Source organism: Canis lupus, chromosome 10 (genome assembly GCF_011100685.1).
Source record: "Canis lupus familiaris isolate Mischka breed German Shepherd chromosome 10, alternate assembly UU_Cfam_GSD_1.0, whole genome shotgun sequence".
NCBI classification, from domain to species: Eukaryota; Metazoa; Chordata; class Mammalia; order Carnivora; family Canidae; genus Canis; species Canis lupus.
The window spans coordinates 60,986,861-61,013,454 of record NC_049231.1 but is presented as its reverse complement, the minus strand read 5'-3'; the positions used below and the strand labels follow the sequence as shown (position 1 = coordinate 61,013,454).

Below are 26,594 nucleotides of genomic sequence, written 5' to 3'. Positions count from 1 at the left end.
AAAGTTGAGCTTTTTACAATCTATGGCTGCTTTCCCTTTTGTGATCTTTATTTACTTATTTTATTATGACTGGGACAGATGTTTAGTAACATCTGCTTTAAAAATCTTCTAGACTAAGAGTATAGTCATGCACTATGATCTAGGACACTAGGATCTTTATTGGGTTTTTGTCCCTTGTGCCAGAGGTAACCCCAAACCACTTCCGGAAAAGCTTGGCGCTGAGTTCAGTCCACGGGAAGAAAAGATGGCCTTCAATTCAGCCAACTGCCCTTGTCAGGCTCCTTAATGTTCATAAGACAATGTCAAATCTTGTGTCAGCTGGGTTGGCTGCTTGGCCATACGTTTCTGCACAAACTGAAAGCACTGTATACTTTTTCAGGGGGCACAATGGTGAGCTCTCCACCTCTCTGGACATATCAGAAGTTCAGATGAGGAAAACAATATCTGTGGAGGAATTCCTGAGGTGCATGCAATCCATTCAGTCCTTCAGATCAACTATTCTCAACCTTTTTCTGCCTCACTACACACAAAAGACAGTACTCACCTACATAACACACTCCATGGATGAATGCAAGTTTTGATGAAACCAAGAAAGAAAACACACCTATTGTAATAAAATAGAGCATTCAATAATAATTCAGATTACTCAATAAATGGTGCACAAAATGGTATGTAGTAATATGTCCATTTTACAGAGAACAAAACTAAAGTTCAGATGGGCTTAATAACAATTTAAAGGGACAGATAGCTAATTTAATCTGGCAATACTTGGTTGTTCTGTCCTCTGTCTCTCATCATTTCAGGCCATGTTTTGGAGGAATTGCATAGCCTTACATCAAAAGTGTCTAGCATCACTTCAGAGCAGAAATTGTACAGGAGGAATGGGCGGCTGGGTCATTCCTCTTGCAAAGATAGACGTGGATTTGACTGCTTCTTACCTATCATTCTAGACCCCAAGGGGGAAAAGTCTGGATACATTCTGAAAGCAGACTAAGAGTCTATTCATGCAAGGAGAGACTGATTTTTTTTCTAAAATTAATAATAAAGTTAGGATAACATGGAGAAACCATGGTAGAAAAAATGCAAACATGTAAAACCAAAGAAGATGAGAAGACAGTTGAATCATTATTTAAAAATAAACTCAGGTCAGTAAACACAGTTGATATATAAATACATCTTGAATACATATGGGATTCGGGAAGAGCCACTGGAGGGGTTGCTTGTTATTATTAACTGTATCTGGGCTATCACCCCTTTCTTCACTTCCTCCTGTAGTACTTGAACTATGTCAGATATTAGTCTATATCATTTATAGACATTAACTCATTTAATCCTCCCAACAACCTTGTAAGTAGATACTATCATTATCTCCTTTTTGCAGACAGGAAAGCTGAGAGTTTATGTAACTTGCTCAAGGTCATACAGGTATTAAGGGATGGAAATGGGGTTTAAACCCAGAGAGTTGGCCCGTCGAAATACATGTTCATCACTACCACACTCTGCTGCCTCTTCTCTACCTGCTGGCCTTATGGCCATTTCCACTTTTCATGCATCCTGGGGTTGGGCATGGGCAGAGCAATCTCTGTAGTGGTGAGAGCAAAGAAGAGGAGTCATGTTTTCTTCCCACTCTCCCGTCTTTCACTGGAAGAGTTTGGGAGGTCATTATAACTTCACAGGTGTCAGACCCCTTTCCTCACATTCTCCAATCCCAGAGAACCCTATTAAAACAGAGTCTTTCACAAGACCTCTGTTAAAATTCCATAGAAAATCTAGAATCTATATAATTCTGAAGCATAACTAAACAACAAAGACAATGATGATAATAACAAGAGAAAACACTGAGTGCTTACTCTCTGGTAATTACTGGGATAAGCCCATTGTAAGAACCAAGCCATTAATCCTCTCAACAATCCTTTGGAGTAGGCATTATTTTTACTCTTGTATAAATAACTAAATAAAAGGCAAAAGCTTGTAAACCAGGCAGTCCCACTCCAGAGCCCATCATTTTTGCAACTACATTGAAAAAAATCTTGATAATCTACACTAGATATTTAGATATAAATAATTCATATTAAGAATAAGGATATCAATCTGGGTAATTTATACTAGATGATATCAGATCTAAGTTCTCTCAATAAGCACAACCTAGAAGCAACTGATATGTTGGCCAATTACATCTTGTGAATTTACATATGACATAAAGTATTTTTTAAATTACAGAATGATACTGATGGCACAGTAGGGGCCCAGAGCATCTCTTTCCTCTGGTATGATCTTCATACAAAGGGACCTGCAAATAGATAAACTCAGCCAATTTTTTGTATCACTGTGTGCTGGCTTTGGGAACAGAGCATGAGATGAGAGACCCAGACCTCTCTTCTGACTCAAACTGCTTCTGGTGAAAGGGAAACTTGAAGCAATAAGTGGCTGATAGCAGAAAGGAGAAGTGGTGTCTTGGACTGACAAGAGTAAAGAAAAGGAGGAAACTTTCCCCAGTACTGATCTAACTGGAGTCTCTTGCTGTTACAATAGCTTCTACTGTTAAAGCCCTGTTGCTACTCTCTGCAAATGCCCCCTACTGATCTTCACTTTCACCACCTCTCTAGAGCCCCTTCTCTAGGCCATAGCGTGTGTGTGTGTGTGTGTGTGTGTATACATATATAATTTCATTTATTATTATTATTAAAAATTATTATTATTTTATTTATTATTATTTTTTATTATAGAGATGCCAAGACACCTGGTACTACACTCCAGACAACTACAGCCAGGATTTTGTGGCTAAGACCTAAACTCTTAACCTTATTTATAGGGCCTTTTTGGGCATGAGAACATGCATTCATTAATCTAAACAACTTCCTTCAAGAGAACATTTGGAAGGCAACCTGTTCATAATTTGGGGACCTCAGCCCAGTGGATCAGCACTGTATACTCCACATCGTGTGTTCTGTTTTATTACCATCAGAGCATGGTGATGTTTAGTCTCTCTCCCTATACCAGAAAAAGCTCAGAACAATGAGGTTGCCCTTGACTCCCGACACTGATATTTGCAGGGATCTCTGAAAAGAAGAACACAAGCTACACTTCACTTTCCTAGTTTCTTTTTTCTCTTCCTTTGACAGTGGCAAGGCAATCTGATAAAACAAAGTATGCAATAAGTATTGGAGGCTGAGTGTAAAGTTTACTGTTGTGTTTTATTATATATGCAGTATCTGAAACTGGAATTGGTTTCTCTAAACAACAGCTGTGATGGAAGAGGCAGCTGTTTTGGAGCAGAGATGGCTCTGGCCTGGGAGGCAGGGGATCCAGGGCTGTGTCTCAGGTCTACCCCTTGCTTCATTAGGCCAGTTATTGGATTCTTCAGACAGTAGCTTTCATCATCTGTAAAATGGGAATAATTCTGCCTCACAGGATTAAATATTACAAGTCTATATTTGTGCATCTAACTATATATCTATAAAATAATATTTTATAACCTACCAAGTGAATAAGAGCTTTTAAGATTATAAAGTTGGATAGTTGCAATCTCTAAGGGATTAGTTCAGAGAGAAATTATTTCTTTAGTTAGAAAATGTCAACACCTTTGGCAGTTCTTCTCTTTTATCTTACACACACACACACACACACACACACACGCAAGTCTGTCTGTCTCACTTTCCCTCTTCATAAAATGTAACTTAAATGAAGACCCATAAGTGAAAGTAAAGTTTTGCAAAGCTTTAGGCACAGTTTTGGAGAAAATACAAATTGCTGATAATGCCATAAAAAGCTTCATAGCAATAAAATTGCATCATAGGGATACCATGAGAACATCTGCTTCTTAAAAATCTCACCAGAGTGCAGGGTTCAGTTTGAGGCATCTCTTTTCAGAACAAATGAAGAGCAATGAGAGGAACTCCAGGCAAGAGCAGCAAGATGATTAAGCCCATAGAAGAATCCAGTTATCTGGGTGGATTAAAGAAAATGGATAATTCATTGAAGCCATTGCCAAGATGCGAAATAATTACAGTCCACAAAAATTTCAAAGGTAGGAAAGCAAAGGAAGAAGAACTATTTAACTTGATCCAGAAGATGATGCATTGCAATCGGCATAAATGAGAGAAAAGGAAATTCTGTGACATGGTTTTTGGTAATTAGAAAGCTAATATGAAGAGTCCCTAAAGGACACCAAAGATTTAAAGAGAGACAGAGGCTCTGCAGAACAGTGACATATGAAGATCCATTAAAAAAATCTTCACCAGTGGGTCCCCGTCCCCACCTCTAATGCACAGTAGAGTCCTCTGTCTTGGAAACCTCCCAGGACACAGGATTAGCAGACTTGACATTCTGATAGTCATTTGTTAAACTATATATTAAGAAGCCAATTCTCCAAGAGAAAAAAAATGACAGAGAATCTTGAAGCCTCTTACTTGCCATTGGAGACCCAAGTATATGATAGCTCAGGGCCATCATCTAGGGTCTAGAAAATACTTATTCATTCATTTAACAAATATTTACTGAGCACCTATAGGAACCAGGCAGAGTGATAGACACTTCATTTATGTCGTGAGATACAACACTAGTTTTTCTACTCTTTGCTCTGGTTCCACTAATTAAATATTGCATTTGTCCTTTTCCATAATCTACCCAAAGCCATAGTAAACTCCAAGAGGGTAATGACAGAGACAGGTAGGGATCATTCCTCCACAACAGCCAGCACCCTGCTCTGACAGTATGTATGAATACTGAATGTATCTTCCCATTGCCCAGCATGATGCCAGGATGAGGGACAGGTGACAAGATGTGTGGTTTCTAAAGTGAAATTATTTTTAGTGCCCTATAATATTATCAACCCCCAGTCATCTTTTTTTTCCCCCAGTCATCTTCTTAGCCTCACAAACATGTCATGAAGTAACACTTATCTAAAAATATAAGTGCATTTTTTTCCCTCGGATATATAACCAAATCCTAAAGAGGCAAACAGTATCAAAGCTAAATATGTATGATTGAGACAATCCCAGGGCTATGCAGGTATAGACATATCTAAATAATGAAAGACAGAGTCATTAGCCAGGCTGACATCAAGGGCGTTAGTTAAACATTGATGACATTCTAAGTAAAAAAGAAAATAGTGATAGATTTCTCTTGTCCTCCTTCCCTTATTTTATGTGCATAGGACTTCTTTATTTCTAACAGTTGATCAACTGTAAGCATCTATAATATGGTAAATACCAGAAAGAAGAAACCATTAATTCTGTTTTTTAGTCTAGAAAAGATCGGCTAAGGAGAAGTTATTTTATTAGTACTTCCAGCTCCCTGCCAAATATCCACACATGTTCTCTACAGTGTGTGCTTTAAATTACTTACTGAAATGGATATTTGTCTTTACAAAGAAATAATGGTTTCCTCGTGTCTCTCAGTAACAGGAAAAATTTCCATCCTTACTGGGGTAAGATTAAAAAGCTAATCAGCATTGCGGTCTCTTAGAGTCTGCAGATGCGCTCTCCCCAAATCCACAGTGGATTTGGATTACCTGGTGATATTTGAACTGCCCCTTCTGCCTTCTTGTACGTTTATTTAACACTTTGCTCAGCTTTGTTTTTAAGTGACTCTGACAGCTCCTAACTAAGGAACAACATGCTGTAGTGAGCTGTTTGGGCCAAGGGTTTTAATGATTTAAAAATAAGCTTGTATTCACTTTGGTTCTAATGTAGAAACGTCTGGAGACGGGAGGAGGCCCAAACTAAGAGCAAAGAGATGTCTCTTGTGCAAGTTGGGTCAAACTTTCAACTGTAATCTGCCCTCAGGTATACTTTGCATAATCAGCTCCCGACTCCCAATTAAAGAGAGGCAACATTTGGCTTGATATTGATCCATTTATGTACATTTGAGAAGTGAACTTTTCAGGGGAGGCAGAGCTGATGTCGAATTCATCTTTTCAAAGCAAGTGTTCGTCATCCTTCTTGCCACCTAGTAGGCATATTAAAAAAAAAAAAAAAAGGTGAATCACATTGTTTTCCTTACTACATTGTGAGCGACTTGAGGTCAGATCTGTGACAGGACCAGGAATTGTCCTGGGTGTTGTGGTATGTCCTCAACCAAGACTTGCTGAGTGAGTGAGAGACTGACCTGTTTCTCATTCTCCTCTATGCCAAGCCATGGGAGGAAGAGTAAATGGAGTTAACAAGAGATGAAAAGAAGGATTGCTGAGCCACAGTGAGGGGTTAGAGAACACAAATTTGTGGCAGAGCCAATCTGCATGTTTTCAAAACTAACTGTAATGAAATTTGGCAGCCTGGGAGACAGAGAAAGTGAGAAGGAGAGAGGGGTGTGGGAAAAGAATAGATGATAGGGGAGGGCCACTGGGCTAGGATTTTTCCGCAGTGATGGGTGGAGTCACAATCTCCATGCTCCTTCTCTCATGTATACCTCTCGGTGTTCCAGCTGGTCAACTGGCATCTCTTAGAATGATTCTAAGAATGGAAGGGAGACTTCAAAGGTGTACAGGCTCACAGAGAACACTAAAAAAATGACCATATGTTTACCATGGCTATTGGTCTGAAATAGGCCTTCATCTGTATTTTACTTTAGGTTTGAGAGTTTCCATCTCTAGGCATCTCCTTTACGTCTCTTTCCACTCTCTCATTATTAGGGTCACTCTATAACTTTATCATTGGAACTAAGAATTCAAGAGGAGAAAAAAGGAAGCTATTAATGATTACACTCAGGACTGTATTATAATTTTCATCATGTCTAGGCACTTTTGATTCCATGGTCCTCTTCCTCTAGGAAAAAAATTAAAATTTATATTTTATGACCGTTTATTGTAAAAGCAAATACAATCCAGGCTGGATTCCTTATATTATATTCATGTTATCATAATCACTTTTTCTTTCATTATTTTTATCTTATCTCTAAAAGAAATAAAAATTAAAACACTTTCGTAGACCTCTGATGCCACACTGGGCCCTACCACTATGCCCAGTGGTGAAGCCAGCCCTGTTTATATCAGGACTATGGAAGTAAAATGGGTCTGTCCCAGATATGGTCACTCTGTAGTTCATGGGACTTCAATTAACAGAAGCTGAGTTCAGCAGGACTTCAGTCTCCCTGGGCTTGGCTTCAGATAGTAATGATTCCAAGGTTATCAAGATATAAGCATCAAATGCATGTGACGTTTTTGCATATCAATAAAGCTAAAAAAATTAAAGTAGTGAATGACCTGAACTATTTATAGTCACATGATTGAAGTAGGAAAAAAAATGAACCGTGAGAGGTTAGCAAGTTGGTGGATGTGGTTGTTTAAGGCAGAACTAGGTATGGGCTGTGGTGGATGGAAGATACGCAGAGGCAGATTCCAGAGAGCTTTGCTGAAGATCCCTTGAAACTGCCAGGGGTAGAACTAGGAGGCTTCCTGAAGGCCATGGCTGTGCTCCTTTCTCGACTGTGAGTCTTCCTCAGAGCGAGGGAGTGGTGCTAGCCTGGAGCTTCATTGGGCAAGACATTAAACACCAAGCTGGTTGGGAAGCTATGCGTCAGTGACAGTGATTAGGTGATCCTGATTCTTGTTCAGAAGCCAAGAGTATGGGTCCTCCTCACTCCTCTACAATGAAAGCTGGTGACCTTAACATGGAGCTCTTGTCCCGAGATACATCTGTAGTAAGAATTACCTTGCCACCCCCTAACATTCAAACACTGTCTTGTAGGGTCACCTCTCTGTTATTTTTTCTTTTTGCATGAACAGGTACTTATCTCTTTAACTTGAGTGTATGCTTCTGGTGAAACGAAGACTGGGTCAGTCTAAGAGGTCACAGTTATTAGATCTAACTGGAGGTAATCTCAGACTCCACATCTCTTGCTCTTCAGCTGGGAAACCTTGGTGGCAGAGCCATGCTTTAAACTCAGATCTGTTGAGCCTCAGGTAAATGTTTTATTCTGAAATTGTATGGTCCCATTTAAAGGCCTCTTCATAGCCTTAGAACTGTCACCTAACTACTATTCTTACTACTGCTATTTTCATGTTACATATTTCTTCCTTAAATCTTTTATCAGCCCAATAATTTGAGAATCTTCATGGGTGTCCAAAACCATACCTTTTATATAAAATTTATCTAATCTCTTCATTTTTTATGGTCTTGATGTGAATGCACTTCAACCACCCTTCTACTTATACCTTCTATTTACATTAATCTTTTCTCAAAACTGACCCAGCTTTAATAATCCATATATAAGAGCTCCTGTCACCTACTTCAACCATCTTCATTCCCATCTCCCCCATCAGTTTTTTTTTTTTCATCTTTATCATGGCTCCTGTATCCTCAATGACCTCTCACGTATCCAGTTTTTCATCCTGACTCCAGCTTCACGAGACTTCCCCAGGCCACCAAGACTCTATGACTTCTAGGTGGTTCACCATAACAGCAGAATCACCCCTAGATCAGGCCAAATCCCCCAAATGAGTTACCTTACCATTGTAGGCTACTCACTCATTCCCAAGCTGCCAAGCTTTACCAGATAAGCTTATGAGAAAGCCCCCATTGGGCCTGCTAAACTCTTGTTTTCCAACCACACTTCCAGGCATCTTACTCCTCAGGAACTCAGTATCTCGTGCCTCTCTGAACTGTATATCCCTTTTCTCTAGGGAGAAAAAAAAGTATTCTAACATTTTTCTACATTTTTCATGTCTCGTTCTCAACCATGCTGTCCTCACTCTGAACAGATGACCTTCCTTCCTACTTTACTGAAAAAGCAGAGGCCATCTGGTACAACCTCCATAATCTTTCCTCCTCTCCATCTGTCACCATGCTTCACTCTCTGAAACTTTTCTCTGGTATCTTCATCTTTCCTTCTCTGCCCTCCTGTTTCCATCTCCTTTCCAAAAGAAATACTAGGTTTTTAAAAATAATGACTGTGTATCAAGCACTGAGCTAGACTTGTTATGCACGTGTAGGCCTCTCAGTGACTATTAAAAGTAGATATCTCAGGCACAGTATCAGGAAAATGAGCCTTAAGAGTTAGCAATGACCCCAAGGTGACCAAGTGCTTTGGGTCTTTTTACTGCTTGGTTTTTCTAGGATCTGCAAGATACATCTCTTCCTTCTTTGGCATTGTTGGTCTTTCTTTCTAATTGTTTTTGCTTACATAAACATACACAAAAGCATCTAATTTTCTAGATAAAATTGCTTTTATCTTGTTTGACAGTCAACATGCTATCTCCTTATTATTCCCTTTGCCACTAAATTCATTGAAAAAAAAAGTACACTCACTACTTCTATTTACTAACATTTGTACTTATTAATTTACAGAAAATTATCTCCAAAGTCCAGATCCTGATGGTCAAATTAAATGGAATTTTTTGAGTCTTCTTTAACCCTCCTTGCAGTATTTTAAGTATATTCACTGGCCTCTGACTTCTTGGTATTCTCTTCTTTCTTGGCTTCTATAAACATCCTATTTTTCTCTTTTTAATTTTCTTCTCTGCCTCTACTGTTTTCTAAGGCTGAAAAGTAATAATTCCTCAAGAGTCAATCCTTATCCTTTCCTCTTTCTATACTCCCTTCCCTTGAGATGTCATTTATACCCTCATCTTCAGCAACTATTACCAGGCAAATAAGTTCCAGAACTATAACTACTTTACATTTTCTCCATGAAACACAGCCCTACACTTGCAAATAATGTCAAATATTTATAACTGATTATAACATTGGCATTTCACTATAAATTTAAAATCTAGTATAAAATAGAGTTTATTAGACTCTCCCCAGACATCTGCTCTTCTTGCCTTTCTGTCTTTTTACTCCTTACTCAGTAATCTATGGAACTACCATTGAGTTTCTTCCTCTTCTTCATCCTTCTCAACCAAATCATGGCCAAATCCTGTTGATCTATAACATGCAAGGTACCTGATAGTAGTGAAGGCTAAGAACCTTAGAGCCTTACCTATACTCTTCTTAAAAGACTATCATTTGTCATCTTCCTCAATAGTTTGAATGATAGGAATTTCATCCCTCTGGGAAACACCCCATCTCATTTGTGGAAAGGTACGTCTGTCAGACATCCTGCTTTATGTACTGATTGTTCTCATTGAAAAATGCAAAATCAGTTTGTATCCATCAAACCATTGTCACAAAACCCTTTCATTTCAACTTCACACATTCTTCCTAGGATGTATTTATTGAATACCTCATTATTTTGATTACCTTCTCTAAATGAACTGTAGTTTGTCCAAGTCCAATTGAAAATGTGGATATTAAGGGGTGCCTGGGTTACTCAGTCAGCTAAGCATCTGACTACATTGGTCTAAGCTAAGGTCTTTTTTTTTTTCAACTTTATTTTTTTTATTTTTATTTATTTATGATAGGCACACAGTGAGAGAGAGAGGCAGAGACATAGGCAGAGGGAGAAGCAGGCTCCATGCACCGGGAGCCCGACGTGGGATTTGATCCCGGGTCTCCAGGATCGCGCCCTGGGCCAAAGGCAGGCGCTAAACCACTGCGCCACCCAGGGATCCTTGATCTAAGCTAAGGTCTTGATCTCAGGGTCCTAAGTCCATAAATCCAAGCCCCGCAGAGGATGGGTGTGGAGCCTACTTAAAAAAATAGTAATAAAGTGACACAAATTGAACACAACACTCTACACTCAACTTGATTAGACTAAAACATTCTGGAAACTTTCTTTAACACATTTTGAAGACTTGTTAGTTTCATATATATTTGGTCCATGTTATGCTTCTATTTCACACAGTTCTATACGGTCTCTTTCAAATGGACTTCTCGGAAGCCAGGTCCCTTTATCCCTTATTGTTTCTTTGAGGTTTTCATCTTAAATATAAGACTTCATATTTAGTACTAGGTTGCATTTTTGTTTGAATCTCCCATTTTTTCTCTCTTCAGAATTTTTAATTAAGTTCTTTTACTCATCACTTTCTACCATAACATTATATCATTTTCAAAGGGGAAAGTAATACTACTATGCCTTTATAAGAATATTTGAAGGATTTATAAAAATGTAGAACAGTCCAGGCTTTTGCATAATACTACTGGAGATAGCCAACTAAAATGATGATTCTCAAAAGGAACATAATCTTAGACCAGTTATTTAAAAAAAACTACTAATGTGAGAATATCATTCCGCCTAATTTATTTAGTTACTGGGGAAATTTTAAGAGGCTTTCTGAGGTCTGTCAGTTCAGAAACTGGAAATCAGGTCAAGTTAACTATGAAATATAAATATCAAATTCCTTCCATTTCAAAATGTTGAGTACTTTCTTATACAACTTCTGACATCGCTCTCAGAGGTAGAAGTTCTCATTCTCTTTGAAAGACAAATCTGTCATCCTTTTTACAGACAAAACAACCCATCCTTGTATTTTTAGTAAACATTGCCTTATAAATTGCTTTTTCTTAAGTGAAAAAATCTGTATCTTTGGAGACAACAGGTTTAAGTTCACACCTTAACACCTCTACTTCTAGTTTTGTTACTTGAGTATGTTATTTAAAAGCTTTAGTAATGCTTATCATATATTGTTTTGATAAACCTGCAAGATTATTTATGAAATGCCTTTAGCATAGAACCTGCCACAGTAAAACTACTGAGTGAGCTTGAGTTTGATTGCCTTCCTGCTTGTCCCATGCTTCCCTCATTTTAAATTTTGCTCCTTTGCTAAGAACTGCCTGTTGTAAAGAGATTATCAGATAAGTTCTGGTTCAGATTCCAGTCCCAGTGTATCTTTATAGCAGGCTTCTTTTCTTAAATCTTCCTAAAAAGCTTGCTTCTAGGCAAAAGTATCTTCCTAACTCTGATTGCTAAATGTTTATAAGTCTTTAAATTTAGCAGGATCCAGTCAATTGATGTATAATTTATATACAGTAAAATGCACCCACTTTTAGTGAACAGTTTGGCAAATTTTGCCATATGTGTGTATTTATGTAACCTCCCTCACAATCAAGATTTAGGACACTCTTGTCACTTCAGTAAGATTTACTGCAGTCAATGACTATCCTCATTCCACCACCATACCCAGTTTCCAGGTATGATTTTTTTCCTGCCTTAGAATTTCATATAAAAGGAATTCTACAGCATGTAAGCTTTTATTTCTTGCTTCTTCCATGCAGCAAAACAGTGTTGAGTATATCAGTAGTCTCTTTTCATTGCTGCATAGTACTCCCTTCTATATACCACAATGGTCTATACATTCACCTGTGGATTGACATTTATTCACTTTCCGGTTTTGGAAGGATCATGAAGAGAGTTGCTGTGATAATTTAACTACAAGTCTTTTTGTAGAAATACATTTTATTTCTCTTAGGCAAATAAAACAGAATTGTTTGATCATAGATTAAGTATGATTAATTTTATAAGAAACTATTGAACTCCTTTCCACAGTGGTTATATAATTTTATGCTACCACTAGCAAGGTGAGAGTTCCCGTTCCAGTATTTCAGATCCTCATCAACAATTGGGATTGTCAACCTTTTTGATTTTAGCCATTGTAACAGGTATGTAGAAGTAACTAATTATTAGTTAGTAAGCTACATTTCCTTGGTGACTAATGATGACCATTTTTCATGTACTTATTGGTCATTTGCATATCATTTCTGAAGTATCTGATCAAATTTTTTGTCCAACATCGAGTTGTTTGACTTCTTATATTTGAGTTGAAAGAGCACCTTATACATTGTTGCTACAAAATAATTTGTCAGATACATACATTGCAAATATTATATTCCAGTCTATTGTTTGCTTGTTCATTTTCTTAAGGGTGCTTCTTAAATAAGAGAGTTTAAATTTTTATGAAATCCAATTGATTTTTTATTCTTTTATGGTTGTGTGTGTGTGAGCACATATATGTGTGTTTGTATGTCCTATCTAAGAAGTCTTTATCAACCTCAAGATTACCAAGATTTTCTCCATGAACTCTTATAAAAAGATTTAGATTTTATTTTAGGCCCCATGCATCTGGAGTTAATTTCTGTGTGTGGTATAAGGAAAAGGCTGCAGTTAATCACAATTAAATACAATATTTAATTCATGTCAGTCTTTGACCAATTAGTATGGGTTCTTCATATGATTTTTCTTCAATATTGGCTATTCTACATTTTTTGCATTTCTACTGTAAAAATAATGCAAAAAATGCATTTTTTGCATTTCTACTATAAAAATTTCTCCTATAAGTTTTAAGATTAGCTTGATAAATTTAGCAAACAGCCTGGTGGAATTTTCCTGGATGCTGACTGAGATTGTATAGAATTTGTAGACCAAATTAGAGAGAATTGGTATCATGAAAGAATTGTCTTCCTTCCAATTCATGAATGTTCCAAATCTTGTCATGTATTTCAATGTCTTAATTTCTTCCAGTAATGCTTTTTAAATCTTTAGTATGTAGATATTGCATATATTTGATTAATTTTCCCCTAATAATATTATTATTTTAAAGGCACAATAAAGGAAATTTTAAATTTTTACTTTCAAACTGTTCATCTCTAGTATCTAAAAGTGCAATTAATTTTGGTATATTGGTGTCCTATGTTGTGACATTGCTAAATTCAATTATTACTTCTAGAGACTTATCTGTAGATTCTTTAATATGTTCTGTGTGCAAAATGATATCATCTGTGAATACAGACGGTTTTATTTCTTAACATCCAATTTTTGTGCCTTTTATTTTCTTTTGTTAGCTCATTTCATTAATTAAGTCTTTTAGTATTAAACACAATAGAAGTGGTGATCAGAAAAACTTGCCTTACCCAAATACCTAGGAGAAATAGTCTTTCATGAGTAAACAAGACGATTGCTCTAGTTCTTTTATATACTCTTTGTCAGGGTAAAGTTCTAACTTTGTTGAGAGTTTTTATCATGAAAGAGTGTTAAAATTTATTGAATGTTTTCCTGGATCTATTAGGATAAGCATATATCTTATCTCCTTTATTTTTCTACTATAGTGAAATATATAATTGATATTCAAATGTTAAACTAATTTGCAACCTATGGATAAATCGTCTTTGAAATACTTCTGGATTCTCTTTATTAGGATTGTGTTAAGTACTTTTGTATTCATGTTCATCAGAGATATTGGCCTATGGTTTTCTTTTTCTAATCAGATTTTTGTCTAGTATTATTATCAGAGTAATGCTAACTTCATAAAATGGTTTAGGAAGTTTGTACTCCTACTCTCTCTTTTTTTTTTTTTTTTTTTTTTTTTACTCCTACTCTCTTTAAGAGTTCCTGCAGAGTTGGTATTATTATTTTATAGAAAATACAGTGAAGCTAAATGAGCCTGGAATTTTCTTAAGAAAGAAGGTTGTAATTACAAATGTATATGACTTTTCAGCTTTTAATGTCTTCTTGTGTTAGTTTTGGCAATTTGTTTTGATTAATGTGCCATTTGTTGAATTTATGGCCTAAAGTCTTGTAATTTCCTCATGATGTCTTATTAGTATGGGATCTCTAGTACTGATTATTTTTCATTTTTGATGCTAGCAAATATGTCTTCTCTCTTTTTTACTTGATAACTCTAGCTAAGCATTTATCAAATGTATCAAAGTATTTTTCTTTTTAGTAAACCAGCATTTTAATTAATTTTCTCTTTGCCTATTTTCCATTTCCTTGATTTTTACTCTAAACTTTATTATTTCCTTCCTTCTACTTAATTTGGGTTTGATTTGCTCTTTTTTTTGCGGAATATTTTGTTTATTACTGTGGTAACCTACATTTTTTATCTTTCCCTTTTTCTAATACAAGCATTTTAAATTAAAAATTCCCCCAGTATACTATGTTAGATGTAGTTGATGCATTTTGATATGTTGTATTTTAGTCAGCTCACAATATTTTCTAATTTCCACTTTTATTTCTTGAGCTGTGTTATTTAAAAGTATAGTTTTATCCCAATAAGTGTGAATTTTGCAGGGCTTCTTAAAAAATAAAATCCTATTTTAATTCTCTTATAGTCAGCTAATATACTTTGTACCCTGTGACACTTATTGACTCTTCTTTTATGACACAATTTATGGTGTATTTGAGTGAATAATCCATGTATACTTGGGGAAAATGGGTATTGTGGTGTTGCTGTATGTCATGCTACATAAATATCAATTAGTCCATATTGGTTGATAGATTTACTGTCTGCTTCTGTTAAACAGAGAGAAGGGTTTTGAAATTTCCAATTATGGGGCAGCCCGGGTGGCTCAGCAGTTTAGCGCTGCCTTCCGCCCAGGGCCTGATCCTGGAGACCCGAGATCGAGTCCCACATTGGGCTCCCTGCATGGAGCCTGCTTCTCCCTCTGCCTGTGTCTCTGCCTCTCTCTCTCTCTCTGTCTCTCTCTCGAATAAATAAAATCTTTAAAAAAATGAGATTTCCAATTATGATTGTATATTTATCTATCTCTTGTAGTTCTGTGACTTATTTGTTTTGTATATTTTGAAACTGTTAAAATTGAGTACACATGTAAGATTCTTATATATTCTTAACTGTGTTTTTTACATCTTCTAAGTGAATTGGCTACTTATTTTAAGAAACATACCTCTTTATATCTTGACCATTCTTTGAGTCAATTTTCTCTAGTGTTTATATGGATACCTTAGCTTTCTTTAGACTGGTAATTGCATGGTATACCTTTTCTCATATTTTAAATTTTATTCTATTTCTGTTTTTATAGTGAATATCTTTTTCTTGTACATAGCATATATTTTTATTTAGTTTTAGTTATCTAATCTACTAACCTTTGTAATTTAATTATAGTGTCAAGACATTAATATTTAATGTAATTATTGATATAGTTGTGTTTGAATCTACCATTTTGCTCTTTTTGTGCACTTTGTCCCATCCGTTTTCTGTTAATTTTTTCTCTTTTTCTGCTTCATTTGGCATATCTAAACATGTTTTAAACACTCTATTTTATCTCTTTTTGTCTTTGTTTTCCAGTTTTATTGAGAAATAATAGACATACATCACTGTATAAACTTACGATGTACAGCATCTTATATTTGACATATATTACAAAATATGTATATTGTGAAATGATTATCTCAGCAGGTTCAGCTAACATCCATCTTCTCATATAGGTAGAAAGAGAAGAAAAAGAAGAAAGAAAGAAAGAAAGAAAGAAAGAAAGAAAGAAAGAAAGAAAGAAAGAAAGAAAGAAAGAAAGAAGAAAGAAAGAAAGAAGAAAAGACGAAAGAGAGAGAGAAAAAAGAAAGAAAAAGATTGATTTAGAGAGAAAGAAGAAGGGAAAGAGAGAGGGTGGGAGGGAGGAAGGAAGGAGGAAGGAAGCAAGGAAGGAGAACAACTTTTCCCTGTGATGAGAATTCTTAGCATTTATTCTCATCAGTGTTCCTATGTATTATCTATAGTCATCATGTTGTACATTGTATCCCTAGTACTTATTTACCTTATAAATGTGAAGTTTATACCTTTTGACACCTTCTTCCAATTCCCCCTGCCCCCATCCCCATCCCCTTCCTCTGGTGACCACAAGTCTAATCTGTTTATGAGTTTTGTTTGTTTTTAGATTTCCACATATACATGAGATCATACAGTATTTTACTTTCTCTTCTGATTTATTTCACTTACAAAAATACCATCAGGGTCCATCCATGTTGTTGCAAATGGTAGGATTTCCTCATTGTTATGGCTGAATAATGGTTTTATATATATATATATATATATATATATATATATATAATATGTATATATATAATATGTATATATTTTATGTATATTGTATGTATATATATGTGTATATATATACATATATATATCACGACTTCTTGATCATGCATTGATGGACACTGTAGGTTGTTTCCATGTCTTGGCCATTGTAAATAGTGCTGTTATGAATATAGGGGGTGCAAATATCTTTTTGACTTAGTGTTTTTATTTCCTTTGGATACATTCCTAGAAGTTGAACTGCTGAATCATCTGGTAGTTATATGTTTTTTAAAAAGTTTTGAGAGGGCACCTGGGTGGCTCAGTGATTGAGCATCTGCCTTTGGCTCAGGTCATGATCCTAGGATCCTGGGATTGAGTCCTGCATCAGGCTCCCCATGGGTAGCCTGCTTCTCCCTCTGCCTATGTCTCTGCCTCTCTCTGTGTCTCTCATGAATAATTAAGCAAAATATTTTTAAAATTAAATAAATTTTTTGAGGATCCTCCATACAGGTTTTCATAGTGGCTGAACCAAATTACAATCCCAGCACTGCAGAAGGGTTTGCTTTCCTCCACATCCCTACTAGCATTTCTTATGTCTTGTCTTTTTGATGGCCATTCTAACAAGCTTGAGATGATATCTTATTGTGCTTCTTATTTGCATTACCCTAATGTGAGTGGTGTTGAGCATCTTTTCATGTACCTGTTAGCCTTTCATATATCTTCTTTGGAGAAATGTCTGAATGTCTGTTCAGATCCTTTGCCCATTTTTAACTGAGTTATTTGTGTGTTTTTTTGCTATTGAATTGTGTGAGTTTTTTATAGGTTTTGGATATTAATTGCTTATGAAACTGACATGAATGAACTGCTTACACAGTTTGCAAATATTTTTTTTCTATGCTGTATGTTGTCTTTTCATTTTGTTGATGTTTCTTTTGCTATGTAGAAGCTTTTTTGTTTGATGTAGTCCATTTGTTTATTTTTTTTAGTTTGTTGTGCTTTAGGTGTCATAACTAAAAATTATTGTCAAGACCCATGTTAAGGAGCTTTATTCCAATGTTTTGCTCTAGGAGTCTCATGGCTTTGGGTCTTATATTTAAGTCTAATCCATTTTGAGTTAATTTTTGTAAGTGGTGTAAAATATGATTCTGGTTCTGTTCTCTCACATATGAATATCTGGTTACTAAAGAGACTCTCTTTTCTCCATTTAGTATCTTGGCTTTCTTGTCAAATATTAGTTGACCATTTATGATTGGATTTATTTCTGGACTCTTGATTTTGTTCCATTGCTCTATTTGTCTATTTTTATGCCAATACCGTACTGTTTTGATGACTGTAGCTTTATATAGTATAGTTTGAAATCAGGGAGTGTGATGCCTCCTTCTTTGTTTTCCTTTCTCAGGATCCTTTGGCTATTTGGGATCTTTTGTGATTCCATATACATTTTAAGATTGCTTGCTGTACTTCTGTAAAAAAAATGCCATTGAAATTTTGATAGGGATTGCATTAAATCTATAGATGGCTTTTGGTAGTACTGAAATCTTAACAATATTAATTCATCCAATCCATGAACATGGGATATCTTCCCATTTATTTGTATCTTACTTGATTTCTTTCATCAGTGTCCCGTAGTTTTCAAAGTAGAGCTCTTTCATCTCTTTAAATTTATTTCTACTTTATTATTTTTGATGCTATTATAAATGGGATAGATTTATTTCTAAGAAAATTCATTGTTAGTGTTTAAAAATGCTACTGATTTTTTGTATGTTACTTTTGTATCTTGCAACTTTACTGATTTCATTGATTAGATACTACAGTATACTTTAGGATTTTCTATACATAAGGCATATCATCTGAAAAAAGAGACAATTTTACTTCTTCCTTTCCAATTGTTTATCTTTTTTAGACCCTTTTCTTGCCTCATTGCTCTAGCTAGGACTTCTATGATTTTGTTAAATAAGAATGGTGAGAGTGCATACTTTTTCTTGTTCCTGATCTTAAAGGAAAAGCTTTCAACATTTCACAAACATTGACTATGATGTTAGCTGTGGACTTGTCATATATGGCCTTTATTATGTGACAATATGTTCCTTCTATACCTAATTTGTTAAGAGTTCTTATCATGAATTGATAAAATTTGAATTTTATCAAATGCTTTTTTGCATCTATTATAATAATTATATAATTATTTTCTTTCATTTTATTAATATGATGTATCACATTGAATGATTTGCATATGTTGAATTATGCTTGCATCCCAAGGATAAATCCCACTTGATCACAATGAATGATTCTTCTAATATGCTGCTGAATTTGATTTCCTAGTATTGAGAATTTTGGAATCTATTATCATCAGGGATATTGGACTTTAGTTTTCTTTTTTTAGTAGTGTCTTTTCCTGGTTTTGGTATCAAGATAATGTTGGCTTCATAAAATGAGTTTAGGAGTATTCTGTCTTCTGATTTTTTTTGGTACAGTTTGAGATTGACTGATATAAATCTTTATTTAAATATTTGGTAAAATTTGCCAGTGAAACCATCTGACCTGGGCTTGTCTCTGTTGGGAAATTTTTGATTACTTATTCAATGTCCTTGCTAGTAATTGGCTGATTCAGATTTTCTATTTCTTCCTTATACTGCCTTGGTAGATTATATATTTCTAAGAATTATTCCATTTCTTCTAGGTTGTTCAGTTTGTTGGCATATAGTTGTTCATAATAGTGTCTTATGATCTTTTAAGTTTTTGTGTTACAGTTGTAATGTCTCCATTTTCATTTATCATTTTGTTGATTTAGGTCCTTTGTTTTTTCCTTGGTTAGTTTAGTTAAGGATTTGTCAATTTTGTTTATAATTTGATTAATCTTTTCTGTATTTTTGTCCTCTATTTCATTTCTTTCTTTAAAAAAATCAAATAATTAACATATAATGTATTATTAGTGTCAGAGGTAGAGTTCAGTGATTCATCAGTCTTATATGATACCCAGTGCTCATTACGTCCCATGCCCTCCTTAATGTCCATCACCTAGTTACCCCTTACCCCCTCCGCACCAGCAACCCTTAGGTTGTTTCCTATGATTATGAGTCTCCTATGGTCTGTCTCCCTCTCTGACTTAATCTTGTTTTATTTTTTCCTCTCTTCCCCCATGCTCCTCTGTTTGTTTCTTAAATTCCACATGAGTGGAATCACATGATAACTGTTTTTCTCTGATTGACTTATTTTCCTCAGCATAATACCCTCTAGTTCCATCCATGTCATTGCATATGGCGGGATTTCATTTTATTGATGGGTGAGTATATTCCATTTGTATATATACATATATACCACATCTTCTTTATCCATTCCTCCATCAGTGGACATCTGGGTTCTTTCCATTGTTCAGCTATTGTGGACATTGCTGCTATAAACATTGGGATATAGATTCCCTTTCAGATCATTACATTTGTATCTTTGGAGTAGATACATAGTAGTGCAATTGCTGGGTCATAGGTAGCTCTATTTTCAACTTTTTGAGGAACCTCCATTATTTTCCAGAGTGGCTGCACCAGCCTGAATTCCTATCAACAGTATAAGAGGATTTCCCTTTTTCCACATCCTTGCCAACTTCTGTCATTTCCTGGCTATTAATTTCAGTCATTCTGACTGTTGTGAAGTGGTATCTCATTGTTGTTTCTATTTGTATTTCCCTGATGCCAAGTGATATCAAGCTTCTTTTCATGTGTCAGTTGGCCATTTGTAAATGTCTTCTTTGGAGAAATGTTTGTTCATGTTTATCCCCATTTCTTGATTGGATTTTATTTATTTCTGTCCTAAACTTTATTATTTTCTTTCTTCTACTAATTTTGAGCTCAGTTTGTACTTCATTTTCAGTTCCTTAGAGTGTAGAGTTATGCTATTTATTTGGTATCTTTCTTCCTTTTTTCAAAAAAGATTTTATTTATTTATTTATTTATTTATTTATTTATTTATTTATTTATGAGAGACACATACAGAGAGAGAGAGGCAGAGACACAGGCAGAGGGAGAAGCAGGCTCCATGCAGGGAGCCTGATGTGGGACTTGATCTCGGGACTCCAGGATCACACCCTAGACCAAAGGCAGGTGCTAAACTGCTGAGCCACCCAGGGATCCCTCATTCTTGCTTTTTAATGTAGGTATTTATTGCTAAGAATATTCCTTTTGGAACTGCTCTGGCTGCATCCTGCACACGTTGATATATTGTGTTTCCATTTTGTCTCAATAATTTTTTTGTTTTCCCTTTAATTTCTTCTTTGATCCATTGGTTTCTCACAATAATCTTGTTTAATTTCCAAGTATTTGTGAATTTTCCATTTTTACTTTTGTTATTGATTTCTAGTTTCATGCTCCAGTGGTCAGAGATGATAGTTGGTATGATTTCAAATTTCTTGAATTTCCTAAAACTTATTTTGTAGCCTAATACATGATCTATCCTATAATGTTTCATGTGAGCTTGAGAATACTATGTATTCTGCTCTTCTTGGAGAGAATATTTTGTGTATGTCTGTTAGATCCATTTGGTCTATAGTGTCATTCAACTCTTTCCTTATTGATTTTCTGTCAGGATGATTTATTCATTATTGAGAGTGGGATATTAAACTCCTTAGCTATTACTGTATTATTGTTTATTTCTCCTACCTCTGTTACTTTTTGTTTTAGGTGCTCCAATGTTGGGTGCATAAATATTTACAATTGTTATATCTTATTGATGTACTGATCACTTTATAATAAAGTCTGGTTTTGTTTGTTTGTTACCATTTGCTTGAAATGTTTTGAGTTTTTTTTTTCATGCCTTTACTTTCAGTTTGTGTGTGTCTTTAAAGCTAAAGTAAGTATCTTGTAGGCAGCATATTGTTGGATCTTGCTTTTCTATTCATTCAGCCATTTTATGTTCTTTTAATTGGATAATTTAATCTATTTACATTTAAAGAAAATATTAATTGGTAAGGACTTACTATTGCCATTTTATTATTTGTTTTCCGCTTGTTTTATAGATCATCCTTCTTTGTTTATATCCCTGCTGATTTTTTTTAAATGTGTTTTGATAGCTTGGGTATAGCATGCTTTCTTTGACTTCCTTATTATGTTCTTTTGTGTAATTACTGCAGGATTTTACCTTGTGGTTACTGTAAGACTTACATAAAATATATTAAACTTAAAACACCCTTAAACTAATAACAATCTTAACTTCAATAGTACTCATAAACTTTACACTTTTACTTCTCTTGACCCTCACATTTTAGGTTATTGCTCTTATAGTTTACATGCTTTTAACTATTAACAGATTATTAGTTATGGTTTTATATTTCTATATATGTAATTATTGTATTTTTACTACTTTTTTTTAACTTTTAAACTAGAGTTTTAAGTGAATTACACAACACTGTTACTACCATATTGAAGAATCTAATTATGATATAAATTTACCATTACCAGTGAGATTTACACTACCTTCTTATGTTTTATACTACCTTCTTATGTTCTTTTATTTCTTAAACAAATACTAATTAGCATTCTTTTACTTCTATTCAAAGAACTCCCCTTAGCATTTTTTTATAAGGCATGTCTGGTGGTAATTAATTCCTTCAGTATTTGCTTGTTTAAGACAAGTCTATCCATATTCTTTTCTGAAGAACAGCTTTGCTGGGTATAGAACTCTTGGTTAACCATTATCGTCTTTCAATATTTTGAATATATCAACCCATTCTCTCCTGGCCTGAAAAGTTTCTGTTGAGAAATCCTCCAATAGTCTTATGGGGATTCTCTTGTATATAACTTCTTTTTCTCTTGCTGCTCTTAAAATCTTTGGTTTTGACTTTGACAGTTTAATTATAGTGTGTCTCAGTGTAGCCCTGGATTCAGGTTTGACTTTTTGGGGTCCCTTGGGCCTCATGGAACTGGATATCCATCTCTCTCCTCAGGTTTGGGAAGTTTTCTGCCATTGTTGTTTTAACTTTATTTTCTGTCCTCTTCTCTTTCTCTTCTCTTCTGGAATTTCCATAATGCAACAATTGTTTCTCTTCATTTCATTGTGCTCCATATTTCCCATAGGCTTTTTTCCACTCTTCTCATTATTTAGTTTAGTTTAGTTTTAATATAAATTAAATTTACATATATTTTAATATAACCTAAATTTTAATTTCCAGTGTTACATCCCCCAGGTTGCTGATTCCTTCTTCTATAGTGTCAACTCCATTTTTGAAACTCTACTTTTCAATTTAGTAATTCTATTTTTCAACTGTAGAGTTTCTGTTTGATTGGCTTTTTTCCTGATAGTTACTGTTTTCTTGTCAAACTTTTCATTTTGTTCATGCATTGCTTTCCTAATTTTGTTTTTATTATCTGTGTTTTTTCTTAGTTTATTAAACTTCCTTAAGAACATTACTCTGAACTTTTTTCTGACAGTTCATCAGTCTCCATATTTTAAGATCAGTTATTGGAACTTTATTAGTTTCATTTGGTGGTTTCATAATTACCTGATATTTTATGATCCTTGATTCCTACATTAGTATCTTCACATTTTGAGTAATCAAGCTCCCCTTTGAGACTTTACAGGTTTGCTTTGACTGAGATAGCTTTTTACCAGTTAACTCCATTTGTGTTTCTGGGTGTTTCTACTGGTAATGTCCTTGAGCAAGTGAGTCCTGCTACTATAGTCTATTTTGGAGCAAGGCAACTGTTTGAGCTCTGAGGATGGGTGTGTAGGTTGTGCCATTGGCCAAGAAAACTTGGATAGGACTGCTGGTTTGGTTTCCTACCCAAGTGAGGTATAGGATGAGCTCTGTGTTTGCCTGGATTCTTTGCTCAGACTTACCAGTTAGGTACTATATTCAGTAGTAGGTGGGGCCGTGAATTAGCTTTCTTGCCCTGTATAATTCATTGTTTGGTGACCCAAATCAGTCCTGTATATACAACCTGATCAGGTGAAGCTACCAATTTTGCTCTGCAGATGGGGAAAGCCACACACTTCCATCTGTTCAAGTGCCACTGCTGAAAAAATTATGCAGCTTCCCATGTGCTCTGATTAGGTTCTCGAGTCAGATGAGCTTAAGGCTATATTGAGCAGGGCTATGAAAACCAGTAAGATTCTTTGTTGTCTTAACTCAAGCTGACTTGCATCCCAAGTTCCTTGGCTGACTAGGGCCACTGGCTTTGCTCTATAAACTATCAGCTCTGCCTACCTCTTGGTTTGAACATCCTTGGGCTGCATAGCTTCCAGGAGTTGTCTCCAGTTCTCCAGTAAGATAGGGCTGGAAGTCACTTTCCACAGTGGGTGGGGCTGTTCCAGCTCCCTTGCCTGGGTTAGACAGGGAGAGGTTGCTCCAGGCTACTCTCAAGTTCCCATCCAGGTTCTCAGGTTGGGAGGGGCCAGTAGCTAACCTCAGCCTTGGCTATGAATTAATACTCTTGCCTGTGCTCCATGTCTGGTGTCTGGGACTGTTTTGCTCTGGAGAGATCAGCTCTGCCTACACATCTGACCTCTAGAATACCACTGGGTCAGCCAGTGGTATTCTTTCTGATCAGATGGAACCGGAAGATACTGTTTAGAGTGGGCGTGGCTGTGTCAGCTCCTTCCCTGGGTGAAGGCAAACTGGGCTCTAGGGCCAGCAAAACTTTTTGCTTGAGGGTCTAAATCACGCATGTCTGCACTGCACCAAGTTCCTTGGTCAAAATCCACCACCAACTTGGTTCTGTGGATGAGCTAGATCACTGGTTGGGCGGTTCAGGTATGAACTTGGTCTGTAAAGATCAATGTGTTGGTTGTTGCAAGCCCCTTACCCTTTCTCTGACACAGTCATATTCCTAGTAGTTGAGCCCCACTCATTACCTGGTCATCCCCATGGTATGAGATCAGAGAAGGGGCTTTGACAAAGTGTCCGAGAGTGATAGCTTGGATGCTGGTTATCCTCCCTGGATTCTTTTTTCCCACTGGTGGAAAAAAGGCTCAGGGAAAACCACTCTGTGCTGACCGTGGGCAGGGGCAGTGCAGTCATTTGTAGCCATTTCTCTTCCTGTGCAGTCTGTCTTGTCTCTTTGATCTCTCCAGTGCAAGAAGGTGCTTGAGCCTTACCCCCAAGTCCTAGGATTCTCTCAGAGATGTATTGTTCTTGAATAGATGTTAGTTTTTTTTCTTATGAGGAGAGTAAGTCAGGAACAATTTATGTCATCATCTTGGTGATGTCACTTTGTTACCAAACCAATGTGAGTTCAATTCTTGATGAGTCAGAAACTGCACCAGGTTGAGCTGCTGCACAAAGAAACCTTTATTTGCAGCAAATAAGGAGATCACAGGAAATGGCTTCCACAGCCATGACTCCCTGAACAAGGGTAAACGAATTCCTTTATTTAGGGATAGGATGAATATTTAAATAGGGAAGCCCTGCCATGCTATGTAGAGGCAGGCATGAGGTTGCACATGTATCTTAAGGAAATGTGCCTATACTCCCATTGTATGTTATGTAAATGAGGCTTGTGCTCCTGCTTGGGGAAATGTCCAATTAATGTAATGATGGAAAGGTAGTCATCAGTCATTCTAGAGGTCACTCCATGGTCCGGGTGCACAAGCATGAGTCAGGGGATAAGCTCAAACTGGTCTGGAGGGTCTTGGAAGGCTGGAGGTCTTGTCAGGGCAGTTGCTATTCGTTGAGGGTGGTTTTGCTTTCCATTTGCCTGAGTTAAGCAATAAGCTGGAAAGAAGAGCAGGTGCACAACAAAGGTCAGGTCTTGGAGTCTAGCTGGTGACAACTTCTCTTTGGTTTTTTAAGTATATCCCTAATTTCATTTGTTTTAATTAGTGGGTGTTAGAAGGTGTATCATTTAAGTACAGTTTTAAAAATTACAATATTTTTCTATCCTTCCTGTACGGTTTTGCCTTATTGTAATAAAGTTTACCTCTGCACATTTACACTTGCCAAAATCCTCTATTATTTTTGCATTAAACAGTAAGCTATATTTTAAATAAATAATAAATGAGAGAAAAAAGTCTTTCAAAGTTACTTTTGTATTTTCATTTCCAATCTTCCTCACTCCTTTGTATGGATTTGAATTTCCATCTGGTATTATTTTTTCTTCTACCTGAAGAACTTCCTTTAATATACTTTGCTACAGGTTTACTGGTGATGAGTTTTCTCCTTTCTTTTAACTGAAAAATCTTTATTTAACCTTCATTTTTAAGGATATTTTTGTTAGATATAAAGTGTAATATTATTTTTTTCTTTTTTCACTTAAAATGTTGATCTATTGTTTCTATCTTTCATTGCTTCTAATGAAAATGTATCCCTCATTTTTATCTTTGTTGCCATGTGTTTAAAGTGTATTTTTATTCTAGCTGTTTTTAAGATCTTCATTTTTTATTGGCTTATAACTATATGATTGCAATGTGTCCATGTGTGATTTTATTTGTGTTTATCTTACTTGGTATTCATTGAGCTTCTTACATCTTTGAGTTTATTTTGTTTACATCAATTTTGGACAATTTTCTATCATTATTTCTTCAATATTTTTCTGATCCTCCTTTTGGGACTCTAATACCACTTAACATAAGAACACTTTAAAATGACCCACAGGGCAGCCCGGGTGGCTCAGCAGTTTAGCACCTCCTTCAGCACAGGGCGTGATCCTGGGGACCCGGGATGGAGTCCCACGTCGGACTCCCTGCATGGATCCTGCTTCTCCGTCTGCCTGTGTCTCTGCCTCTCTCTCTCTCTCTCTCTCTCTCTCTGTGTGTGTGTCTCTCATGAATAAATAAATAAAATCTTTTAAAAATAAAATAAAAAAATAAAATGACCCACAGATCACTAATAACTTTGTGTTTTCTTCAACTACTTTCCCTTCCATTGTTGTGTCATCTAGTTTACTGATCTTTTCTTCTTCAATGATAATTGTGCTCTTAAACTAATCTAGTGAATTTTTAGTATCGAATAGTATATATTACAGCTCTAGAACTTTTATTTGGTTCT

General features: G+C 35.7%; 1 long non-coding RNA gene across 1 annotated transcript in view; it reads right to left on the bottom strand.

The window, feature by feature from the left end:
- Positions 1–26,594, bottom strand: part of LOC111097770 — a 44,198-nt gene that overhangs the window by 5,715 nt on the left and 11,889 nt on the right. Inside the window, exon 3 of the long non-coding RNA XR_005366093.1 lies at positions 3,834–3,945. This is a non-coding gene — a long non-coding RNA (uncharacterized LOC111097770). The remainder of the gene's footprint in view (positions 1–3,833; positions 3,946–26,594) is intronic.